Here is a 13069-nt window from a genome sequence, read left to right as displayed (position 1 = left end):
TGAACGTACCATGTCAGGATTGAAGAATGTGTGAGACAGAGAAAAAGGGGCCACAGGCCACCTGTCCCTCTGTCCTCTCTCCAATCCACCCTCAGCCCAAGGACACAGCAAAGCCACCCATCCCTTATCACATCGCCTTCCAGAACATACCTCCATTGCACTCCTTCATTTGATGTTGGCGACATTAGGTAAAAAAATGTTTCTTTCTAAAACCTTTCATCTATGGCTAAGAAGGTGCACAAATTAGGGTTAAACCTGTATCAAAACACATTCATCCTGAAGATTGCTAAGCAGTCAGTATGGGGGAGTGAGTTCACTCTCACAACTTCCAGTCAGAAAACCCATAGAAAGTTACTATCACCATTGAACATTGGAGGTAGGAACTACAATGAAAGTTTGAAGCTTGAGGGTGGACCACAGGTCACTGAGAGACACAATAGTGAGGTTTACACGATGAGAACACACCATGAAACCACAAGGCAATACAGGGGAAGATAATTCTGGCATCTAGAATCAAATTACTACAGCAGACATCAGATAAATCACATTTCTTGCTTTTCCCATTCACAGTCTGAGAGTTCTAAAATCTTCATGTATTTCAGATGTTTACACTTGTCATATTTATTTTGGGACATGTATTTATACACATTAAAAAGAATAAATTGATTTCCATATAGAAGTCACCCAATAATGAATTGAAGCACTGTCTATGCCCTAAATATCCCTTATAGATTACAAACTATTTGATGATGAGAACTGTCATTTTAGATTTAAATTAGTACCTTCAGATTACTGAAGTCCATGATGAGGATTGTCCCCAGGACAGAGCTAAATTCTGAGGAGTTGATAGCAGTGTTTCATACCATCTTCAAAGACCTGTATGAATTTGTCATTCCTCAGGGTAAAGATGAAAGAGTTCAGAAAAGGGGTCACCACTAAAACCAGCAGTGACGCTACCCGGTTATACTCAGCTGCCTGTGTTTGCTTGGGTTTCACGTACAGAAACAAGCAGCTGCCGTAGCCGATCACAACACAGGTGAAGTGGGAGGCACAAGTGGAAAAGGATTTCCTCCAGCCAGAGGATAACGGGATCTTGAGGATGGTGGAGATGATGTAGGTGTAGGAGACAATCGTAGGGATCAAAGGACCAATGATAATGAAAACAGCCATTAGAAAAAGAATAAACTCTGTGAAAAGAGTGTCCTCACAGGATACCTGGAGCAATTGTCCTCAGTTACGGTAAAAATGATCTAACACATTTGATTTGCAGAAAGTAAGCTGAAAAGCGGCATAAACTGGCCAGATTTGGAAAAGGAACCCAAACACCCATGATACAATGACCATCCAGACACATGTGCTGCTGTTCATAATGATGTTGTACCTCAAAGGGTTACACACAGCCACATAATGGTCCACAGCCATCACTCCCATTAACGCCAACTCCGAGGTACCCAAAGAAAGGTATAAATATAGCTGTGCAGCACAGGCTGTCAAAGATATGATCTGAGTGCTTGAAGCAGCAACCCCCCGAGCATAAAAGGGACAGTGGTGGATGTGATCAGGATCTCCAGCACAGAGAGGTGGCCCAGGAAAAAATACATGAGGGACTGCAGACATTTATCAACACAGACAGTGACGATGATGACTGCATTTCCCATCACTGTCACTGCGTACAAGAGGAAGAAAGTCGCAAAAAGGATACGGCGTAATTCTTGGGAGCCAGGGAAGCCTAAGAGAAAAAATTCAGTGGCACTAGAGTAATTCCCCAACATTTACTTCTGAGTGCTTTTTACTCATGAAATCTAGAAAACAAAAGAGAGTTAACACGGCTTCTCATCTTAACAGAAGTAGAAACTGTTCCAAAATCCCCCTCCTGTTCACAGGCCACACACCATGACTAGAATGGTAGGCATTTGTCTTCTACTGTTCCTGTATATGGTCAGTGGCAGTTTTTCTAACTATGCACAATGTGTGAGGAAAATTGAGTTGGCCACGAAGATGATCCCAGTCCCCAGTGCCATACCTTAGACATGAGAGCCTGCACCCTGCCCTGCATGCACCATTGCACCCTCAATGCTCAGTTCACCTGCCTCCCTCTCTGCTCTGAACAGCCAGCAGTCAGCCTCCAGGACCACAGTGCGTTCCTTTCTCCCACTAACTCTCTTCCACCTGGAAGGTCCTAAACTACTCTGTCTGCCAAGTATTTTCTGTCCTGTAAATTCCTGCTCCAGTATCATGTTCTATACAACAGTTTTCCTGGCCAATGCCCCTGAGCTGGCTACTGGATTTCTTTGTTTCATCAGAATGTAGGTTCCATTTACAGGATGTTTATTTTAAAGCTTCTGCTTTACCTTCATCATCATTGCTGTGTGTTGGTGAGAGTGAGTAGGGAAGCCTCCTGAGGAGTTTCTATAACTGCTCGAGGGCAAGGGCTGAGGATCTCTCAACCTACTGGTCAGCTGGTTCCCTGCATGGATTACTCCTTTCTTCCTCCCTATCTTGGGGATGAAAGCCTCCCTTACTTTTGTCCTCAGTAAATGTGTCTTCTTACAGAAGGCAGGCAACCAGCATCTGGCCTGAGTTGAACCTGGCCATCTCTCCCTAAGACTCTGACAACTCTTTTCATCATTGTAAGAGAAGAAAGATTCAGACAGAATACATAGGAGGAACTTTTATCCTCAGCCTCTATCTGTCCCACTTTGACCTCATACTTGGACTGGCAAACAAAAGGATTTAGGTCTACAGGCCTTGCCTCTAGGAGAGCTCAAAGCCACCCAGTGTGACTTCCAGATCCAGCCCAGGTCCTAAATGTAGAGGCTATGGTCTCATTCTATTAGAAAGTTTGGGATGTATCCTCAAAGTCAATGTTCCTTATACAATCACATTTTTCTCCCAAAATCATACCAGAAATTAAAGAGCCAGCTGTCACTAACATAAAATAGACCCCATCTCCTGAGTATCTTAGAATTTCTGGGCTTTATCCCTTACTTCCTTCAGGTCTTTGCTTAAGTGTCCAAGTTCAGGGAAGTTGTCCTCATCATTCTGTCTAAAAAAAACACATACTATCCTTCACTCGCTATCTCCTCACTAAGATCTACTTTTCTCTTTAGCCTTCATCACTTGAAATTATATGTTTACTTTTTGTTTATTTTCTGTCATTCATTTTACAATGTAAGCACCATGAAAGCAAGAAGATTGTCATCCTTGTTCATTGTGTCTCATGATCTAGTATTATTTCTGAAAGAATTAAATGAATTCATCAATTAAAGGATGAATCTATTATCACAGCCTATGCACAACTGGCTATGGCCAATGCTGAAGGCAGCTGCTTTCACTCCCTTCTGTCTTCACTGAGACAGTGCCTAGTCATCATTCAGTCCTCTCTCTGAGACCTCTTGTAAAATGATATTTGGGTAACAAGGACCAACTTGATAGAAGAACTCAGTCCGAATTCCCACAATCTCTGCTTACATGGGACCCAGTAAAAAGAAAGGAGAGATGATGGTTCTAACAATAGCAATGACCTGTGCCTGTGTCAAGCACTGGGTCGGAGAATAGTTGAAAGTGCTTTCTGCTATGCAGGAAGACTTTGAAGGTGAGCCTGTTACTCTTTAATAAAATCTGAATGTCCTCATCCTAGAGGGCAAACAAGCCCAGAACATTCTATGCTGAGCCTCTCCGAGTTTGTCCTTCACAGAGCAGAACTCCTGCAAAACATTCACCTCCAGAGAAATACCCTGAAGTGAAAAGTTGAATGGCTCTCTACGACTCGACCCAGGCTGCCTCCTGACTGATTAGTGCTGAGATTGCTCTGTGGGCCAGATAAAGCTGCTGCTTCTTCACTCTCAGTGAAAGAGAAAACTGACTTCACACAAACACTTTAGAGAAAATCTAGAAATCATAATGCCATGGGATGCCCCACTGTTTCCCTCTTTCTCTTTCCCTCCTTCTTTCACTCTGCAATGCATCCCTAAATAATATTATTCACTAAGGAAAGTTAGTTCAGGGAAACCCTAGGGATGCAGTGAAGGAAACACCAAAGAAACTTTCAGCTCTTCTCTCCCGAGACTCATCAGGTTTGAGAATTCTTAAAAGTTTTGAGTAGTGGGAAAACTTGAAATCTCCCTCATCAAGAGTTTCTCAAAACCCAGGCTATCTTCCTCTAGGCTCTAAGTCCTGGTTATAAACAGGTCAAGTCAGTCTTGCACTCTCTCATGTGCATCTCTCTAATTCCATTTAACCCTACAGAGACTACACTCCCTGTGATGGTTAACACAGGTGTCAACTTGACTGGATTGAGAGACGCCTAGATGGACAGTGAAGCATTGTTTCTGGGAGTGTCTGTGAGGCTGTTTCCAGGAGAGACTAACATGTAGGTCAGTGGACTGGAAGAGGAGGCCCATCCAATAGGCCGTGGGTGAGGCTAGAACAAAGTTTACAGAAGGGGGACATTCAGCTTGCTTAGATTCCTCTCTCTCTCTCTTTTTCTCTCTCCCTTCTAGAGTGAGATCGCTTTTTTCCTCCTGCCCTTGGACATCAGACCCAAAGTTCTTCAGCCTTTGGACTCTAGGGCTTGCACCAGCAGCCTGCCTCAGACTGGCAGCTATACTGTCAGCTTCCCTGGTCTTGAGGCTTTTGAACTAGGACTGAGCTACACTACCAGCTTTTCTCATTTCCCACCTTGGAGACAACCTATTTGGGGACTTCATCTTTGTAATCATGTGAGCCAATTCTCCCTAATAAATTCCCTTTCATGTATATATAAAAGGGGGTGTATGTGTGTGTGTGTGTGTGCATGTGTGTATATACATATACTATTGGCTCTCTTCCTCTAGAGAAACCTGATGAATACACATCAAAAACCCAGAGGCCAGGGATGAGTAACATGAGAAAACAGTGGAATAGGCAGCTTCAAGCTCCTGACTCTCAACTGAAAAGAAAAAAACAACCCGAAACTCCCAAAATCAACTTTATTAGAACTTCAGAAAATATTCAGTTTTTCAGCAACCAAGTAAACACTGATACAAGAAAAAAACTCAAAAATATTAGGAAAGCTTCATGATGTTTTTACTTACCTTTGCCCACCCTCTCCCCATTCCACCAGCAGTCTTGCAAATGACAGCCTGTATCCCCAGTGTGAGATCCAGTCTCTGGTTCCAGAGGGTGCAGAGCAAACCTCATTCACAAAGTATTATGTATGTCTATTCTAATCTGCCTGGACTACCTGAAGGACTGGCACAATGTGCTAATCTTTGTTTCACTTAACACAGATTCTACTCATGGCAAAAAGTGGCAGCCATTGTGTAAGAATATTGTAAGACTAACAAATTCTGCAGGGTAAAAGATTACTATTGAGACATATAATAGACCATCTAAAGTCGCAGAGGAAATGTCAGGGAAAGTTTCTTTGGGAAACTATGGAACTCAAAAGAAACAATACATACTGGGGAATTTAGAAAATCACACGTTTATCTAGGGGCAAAATGAATGATCAGAAAAGATCCAAAAAGATCCTAACCCTTTACTTATGACTGATGTCTAGGTTCAGTTTAAGCCTGGTTAAGTACTGGAGAAGTACCCCAGCACAGAGTCAACCTACTAAGATGAAAATCGTTCTTTGGGGTTTTTTTGTTTGTTTCCTTGTTTACTTGTGTTTTGACATTTTTGTTGTTAGTTTTTGAAGTTTTTGTTTTGTTTTGTTTTTTGTATTGTGTTCCAGGAATTCAGCGAAATCTCTGTCAAAACATTAGCTAAACACAGCTAAAGAAACAGAGATCTCAATGACCACATATGACTAGGAATACAGTCTTTATAAAATTAGTATTACAAAATCACTAAACAAGTGGATGTCTACTTCAACAATAAAAAACAACAACAAACTTTTGGGAAGGCAAATAATTTGACTTACAGAATTGTGACTATAATATCCACATGTCTGAGCTTCAACAAAAAAACCACAAAGTATACAAAGAAATAAGAAAGTATGTTCCATTCAAAAGAATAAGATAAATCAACAGAAACCAACCCTGAGGAAGACCAGTATTGAACTTAATAAACAAAGGCATGATCAGCAAACTTGAAGACAGGACAATTGCTATTATCCAGTTTGAGGAGCAGAAAGAAAAAAGAGGAAAAGTAAACAGACTAAGGTACCTGTGGGACACCATCAAGCACTTGAACATACACATAATGGAAATCCCAGAAGGAAGAAACAAAGAGAAATGTGCATAAAAAGTATTTAAGAAATAATGGCCCAAATGTGTTGAAAACATGAATCTACACATCAGCGATGTTCAATAAATTCAAACTGGAGAAACTTAGAGGGATCCACACAAAGGCACATCATAATCAGTCAAAAAACAAAGAGAGAAACTTGAAAGCAGCAAAAGAGAAGCACCTTGTCACATACATGGGATTCTCATAAGATCAACTGTCAATTTTTAATCAGAAAATATGTAGGCTAAATATAGTAAGGTAGTATATTTAATGCTTAAAGGAAAAATAAAATTGCCAACTAAGAATTCTGTATTTAGCAGCCGGGCATGGTGGCTCATGCCTGTAATCCCAGCACTTTGGGAGGCCAAAGCGGGTGGACCATGAGGTCAGGAGATCGAGACCATCCTGGCTAACAAGATGAAACCTTGTCTCTACTAAAAATACAAAAATTAGCCGGGTGTGGTGGCGGGCTCCTGTAGTCCCAGCTACTCAGGAGGCTGAGGCAGGAGAATGGCGTGAACCCAGGAGGCGGAGCTTGCAGTGAGCCAAGATTGCACCACTGCACTCTAGCCTGGGTGACAGAGCCAGACACTGTCTCTAAAAAAAAAAAAAAAAAAAAAAAGAATTCTGTATTTAGCTAAATTATCCTTCAAAAAAACAGGAAGAAATTAAGACATTCTCAGAAAAATGAAAGCCAAGGGAGTTTGGTACCAGTATCTGCCCTACATGAAATACTAAAAGGAGTCCTTCAGGTTGAAGAGAAAGAAACCTAGACAGAAACTTAAAGTTAATGAGTATATAAAGATCTCAACTAAAGATAACTACATGGACAAATATAAAAATGTTTTATTGTATTTTTGGTTGTTGTAACTCCACGTTTTATTTTATACAAAATTTATAAGACAAATAAATTAAAAATAACTATAAATCTATTTTCTTGGTTATGCAATAGATGAAGATGTACTTTGTGACAACAACATGAAAGAGGGGATTGGAGCTGTATAGACTAGAGTTTGTGTATGATATTCCAATTAAATGGGTATCAATTCAAACCATAGTGTTATAAATTTAGGATGTAAAACATAATCTCCTAGGTAAACACAAAGAAAATAACTTTTATTTTATTTATTCATCTATTTTTAGAGAGGGGGCCTTATTCTCTCACCAAGTCTGGAGCATAGTGTTGTGATCATAGCTCACTGCAACCTCAAACTCCTGAACTCAAGGCATTTTCCTGCCTCCACCTCCCAAGTAGCTAAGACTATAGGAATAAGCCACTACACCCAGTTACATTTTTAAATTTTTTTGTAGAGACAGAGTCTCGCCATCTTGTCCAGACTGATCTCAGACTCCTGGGCTCAAGTGATCCTCCTACCTCAGCCTCCTAAAATGTGTTGGGATTATGAGTGAGGTACCATGCCCAGCCAGAAAATAATTTTTTTAAATACACAAAAAGAAATAAGAAGGGAAGCAAATGTTTTGCTACAAAAAAATAAAGTCAGCTTAACACAAAAGAGGGCAGTGATGGAGAAAATGAGGAGAAAAGATATTAGACAAACAAAACACAAATGGCAAAACAGCAGAAGTACTTTCTTATCAGTAATTAACTGTAAATAGATTAAGCTTTCCAATCAAAAGACAGAAATGGGCAGAATAATTATTTTAACTTGTCCAACTATGTGCTGTTTACAAGAGACTCACTTTCAATCCCAAGATACAAAGAGGTTGGAAGTGAACTTTTTTTAAAAAAAAAAAAAAGAGAGATATTTCATGCAAATAGTAACTAAAATAATCCTGGAGTTGCTATACTAATATCAGAAAAAATAGACTTTAAGTCGGTTTCTTTTTCTCCAAGTAGATGGATTGGAGGCAGAGTTAACATGCCTCTCTCACTTAGAAAGACTAAGTAGTGTGTAGGTATTCACACTGCGAACTTTTTTCCAAGAAGAAATGCAGGAATTCAACAGGAAAACTGAAATCCACAGTGTCTTAGAAAGAAGCAGCAGGCTGCATTCTATACCATGAGCCAGGCAAAAAACTGTAAGTCCTTGGAGTGTGACAGAAGGAAAGACTACCTCCAGGATTTACACTCTCTGGGGAATCTGGCAATTCAGCTTACATGGGAAGCCCTTAATCCTGCCCAGTGCTGGAATTTACTTAGAAAGTGGTGAGGAATATAAAAGTAAGAATGGCAGCAGAGGAGCCTTGCACATATTCGCAGTCTCCAGCAGAGATTGAGAGAAGCCATTCCTTATTCTGCCTCACAGGGGCCAATTAACTCGGCACTGGTTGCAGGTTGAAAGAAGTTCTCAACTGAATTTCATGGTATAACCCCAAGTGAGGAAGAACTCCCTTGGCCAGAACTAGGGGGTGAGTGGGAAGTATGCTACAGCCATGAGAGCAGGTCTCTTGGCCAGAATTAGGAGGGTGAGTGGGAAGTATGCCACAGCCACAGGAGCAGGAGCTGGGTGCCCAGGCTGTGTGGGCAGACTGGGAGGAGTGTGGCCTGAAAGCCATGGTTCCTGCCTCTGTGTGGGGAAGGCATATGGCCTGAGACAGTTTTGAGTTTTGGCAATAGAAGCCTTGAACTTAGCTCACTGCTCTACCAGAAAACTGCAGGTGTGAGATCTGCCTTGCCAAGTGCATAGGAGCTGAGGGAGGTTTACTGCTGCCTGTTACTCCCCACTCCCTGCATGCAGTCTTCTGTGCAACACAGGCAGTTACACTCCTCTCTGGAATATTGCCCCAGTGATCAGAGAACCACCCCTCTGACTCCCATAAGGGCTGCTACTTGCTACACACACAGAGAGTCAGAGCATGAACCTGCTTTACCCAGTCACCACTTGGCTTTGCCCCTCTACATGTCCTAGTAGTTTAACACGAAGGACAGAAACTTTTGGCTGCACCCATCGCCTGAGAAACCAGAATATTTCCCTGGGTTACATAAGGCAAGCACAAATCCCACTGCTACTACCACAGCTGGTGATCTTTTGCAAATGCCATCTCCTGGCTGAAGGCCAACCAACAGAGTTTATTACAGCATCTATAGGTGGAATAACAGTGCCCAGGAAGGAGAAAACTTGTGCATGACCTCAACTATCACCATTGCTTATACCACCCTGGCCTGGCCAGGAGTTCATGAGTCTGTCCACATGACCTTTTCATTACTACTACAACTGGCATTTGAGAAAGCCAACATACTAAGGCTACCTATAACCAAGAAATCTCAGAGTCTATGCTACTCCCCTGCCACCCCCATCAAAGCTGGTACTAGTAACCACTGGTAGGAGACTTGAGGACAGATCACATCTCTGGATCCCTTGCAGACATTCCCCAGCACCAGCCTGGAGTATGGCAACCACACTAGGCAGCTAGACCCAGAAGAACAACAGCATTCACAGTAGTCTAATTCTCAAGGAGTCCTACTCCTATGGAAAGTGGGAATGCACCATATCAAGGGAAAACCCCATGGGACAAAAACACTCAAATTACAGGCCTCAAGTCCCAGATCTTTCAATGAATAGGAAGTTTATTTCAGCAAAAGCATAGTTAGAGTGCTGGGTTCAGCAGGAAAAGTCTGCAGCCATGCCACAACAGTCAGGCAGCCTTGGTGCTTGTGAAGGATCTTGGAGAAGGGACTTCCTTTCCCTCTCATCCACCAATGCAGAAACAGCTGGAGCTTTTCCTATGGGAGCTTGGTGTGGATATATCATAGAACCTCTCTGGAACATTTCAGAGTGACTGCATCCCCACAGAAGCAGCACCCTCCAGGTATAGGTCTGCACAAGATGTAGAGTCACAATTCCTCTCTACTTGGAACATCAACATTCCTACAGATGAAAAGAGATGCTTCTCTGTTCTAAATAGCTAGGACACTGGGTCAGGAGTGTATCTAGGAGGTGAATAGCTTTCCTACTGGCCTTCTAGGGGAAATTAGGTGGCTCTAGTCCTTCCTTCTCATAAGACTTCAGTGCATTTTACTCAGAGTTCTGCCAGCCACCTCCATCAAGGCCAGGACCTCTGCCCACCTTTGGGTAGTATATTTACCCATCTGCTTTGGGCAAAGCTGTTTTTACCTGTGGAAATGATATGATTGGCTTTATGTCCCCATCCAAATCTCACCTTGAATTGTAATAATCCCCATGGGTCAAGAGTGGGACTTGATGGAAGTAACTGGATCATGGGGGAAGTTCCACCCATGCTGTTCTTGTGATAATGAGTGAATCTCATGAGATCTGGTGGTTTTATATGTATCTAGCATTTCCCCTGCTTGCACTCATTCTCTCTCCTGCCACCCTGAGAAGAGGTGCCTTCTGCCATGATTGTAAGTTTCCTGAGACCTCCCCAGCCAGCCATGCAGAACTGTGAGTCAATTACACCTCTTTTTTAAATAAATTACCAAGTCTCAGGTATTTCTTCATAACAGCATGAGAATGTTTAGGACCAATTTAGTCCTAAAAGAGTAAGTTGGTACTTTGAGTGGGACATTGCTATGTGGAAGCAACTTTGGAACTGGGTAATGGGCAGAAGTTGAAAGAGTTTAATCACCAAGACAGTGGGGAAAATGTCTCCAGGGCTTGTCAGAGACCTTCATGCAGCCCCTCCCATCACAGGCTTGAAGGCCTAGGGGGGAAAAATGGTTCTGTGGGCTGGGCCTAGGGACCCCCTCCTCTATGCAGCCTCAGGATATGGTGCCCCACATCCCTGCTTCAGCTCCACCCATGGCTAAAACAGGCCAATGTACAGCTCCAGCTGTTGCTTCAGAGGGTACAAGCCCTAAGCCTTGGCAGTTTTCATGTGGTATTGGGCCTGTGGGTGCACAGAAGTCAAGAATTGAGGTTTGGGAACATCTGCCTAGATTTCAGAGGATGTATGGAAATGCCTGGATGTCCAGGCAGAAGTTTGCTGTAGGGGTGAAGCTCTCATGAAGAACCTCTGCTAGGGCAATGCAGAAGGAAAATGTGCAGCCAGAGCCCCCACTCAGAGTCCACACTAAAGAACTGCCTAGTGGAGCCTGGGAGAAGAGGGCCACCGTCCTCCAGACTCCAGAATGGTAGATGCACTGACAGCTTGCACCTTGCACCTGGAAAAGCTGCAGACACTAAATGCCAGCCCATGAAAGCAGCTGGGATGGGGACTGTGCCCTGCAAAGCCACAGAGCCAAACTGCCCAAGGCCTTGGGAGCCTATCTCTTGCATCAGCATGCCCTTGACCTGAGACATGGAGTCAAAGGAGATCATTTTGGAACTTTAAGGTTTAATGACTGCCCTATTTGATTTCTGACTTGCATGGTGCCTGCAGTCTCTTTATTTTAGCCAATTTCTCCCATTTGGAACTGGTTTATTTACCCAATGCCTGTACTCCTATTGGATCGAGGAAGTAACTAACTTGTTTTTTATTTCGCAGGCTCAAAGGTGGAAGGGACTTGCCTTGTCTCAGATGAGACTTTGGACTTGGACTTTTGGGTTAATGCTGGAATGAGCTAAGACTTCGGGGGACAGTTGGAAAGACATGATTGTGTTTTGAAATGTGAGGACATGAGATTTGGGAGAGGCTGGGGCTGAATATTATGGTTTGGTTCTCTGTCCTCACCCAAATCTCACCTTGAATGTAATAATCCCCATGTGTCAAGGGCAGGACCACATGGAGGTAATTGGATCATTGGGGTGGTTTCTCACATACTGTTCTCATGATAATGAGGATTCTCATGAGATCTGATGGTTTTATAAGCATCTGGCATTTCTCTTGCTTGCACTCATTCTCTCTCCTGCTGCCCTGAGAAGAGGTGCCTTTGCCATGATTGTAAGTTTCCTGAGACCTCCCCAGTCATGCAGAACTGTGAGTCAATTAAACCTCTTTTCTTTATAAGTTACATAGTCTTGCGTATTTCTTCGTAGTGGAAAACGGACTAATACAGGATACCTCCCCTACTGACCTAAAGCCTAAACTATTCAAACCAGTAAATAAAATACTGGGGAAAAAAATAAATAAATAAAGTCCACACCATAGGGGAAGGAGAAAAGCTTCAAGAGACTTCTGCCATTCCAAGCCTATAAAAAACAGTGAATTTGCTCACACACTGAGTATATTGCTACCACAACCAGCACCTGAAAAAGCCATCAAAGAGACTCTACAACCAACGAAGTAATAGAGTCTTCAACTCTGAAAGCACCAAGAGCCAAGTTAGACTATAATAAATTATAAACATTAAAATCACTGCCTTAAGGGGGAAAAGGAAATTTTAAAAAACATAGTCAAATCAAAAGTAAATTCAAGAATAATTAGAAGAAATAGACTACCCAAATGAGAAGGAATCATAAAAATAATATTCGTAGTATGACAAAACCGGGTTCTATAATACCCCCAAAAGATCACGATACCTCTATACCCAATGGATCCAAACAAAGATGAAATCTTTGCGAGGTCCTATCTCCAGAATCATATTTTTTTTCTTTTTTCTTTTTTTTTATTATTGTACTTCAAGTTTTAGGGTACATAGGTTTTACATGTAAGTCTTCAATCCATCTTGAGTTGATTTTTGTATATGGTGAAAGGAAGGGGTCCAGTTTGAATTTGAATCTTCTGCATATTGCTAGCCAGTTATCCTAGCACCATTTATTGAACAGGGAGTCCTTCCCCATTGCTTTTGTCACCTTTGTCAAAGATCAGATGGTTGTAGATGTACCACTTTATTTCTGGGTTTTCTGACCTGTTCCATTGATCTATGTGTCTGTTTTCGTACCAGTACTATGTCGTTTTGGTTACTGTAGCCTTGTAGTACACTTTGAAGTTGAGTAATGTAATGCCTCCAGCTTTCTTCTTTTTGCTTAGGATTGCTTTGGCTATTTGGGCT

At 42.2% G+C, this 13069-nt stretch overlaps 1 pseudogene; it reads right to left on the bottom strand.

Annotated features, from left to right (window-relative positions):
- Positions 1-828: 828 nt before the first annotated feature.
- Positions 829-1772, bottom strand: LOC100605454 (annotated as a pseudogene).
- Between the last annotated feature and the right edge of the window lie 11297 nt (positions 1773-13069).

Source organism: Nomascus leucogenys, chromosome 13 (genome assembly GCF_006542625.1).
Source record: "Nomascus leucogenys isolate Asia chromosome 13, Asia_NLE_v1, whole genome shotgun sequence".
NCBI classification, from domain to species: domain Eukaryota; kingdom Metazoa; phylum Chordata; class Mammalia; order Primates; family Hylobatidae; genus Nomascus; species Nomascus leucogenys.
The sequence above is the reverse complement of the archived record's forward strand: the minus strand, read 5'-3'. Positions and strand labels throughout refer to the sequence as shown.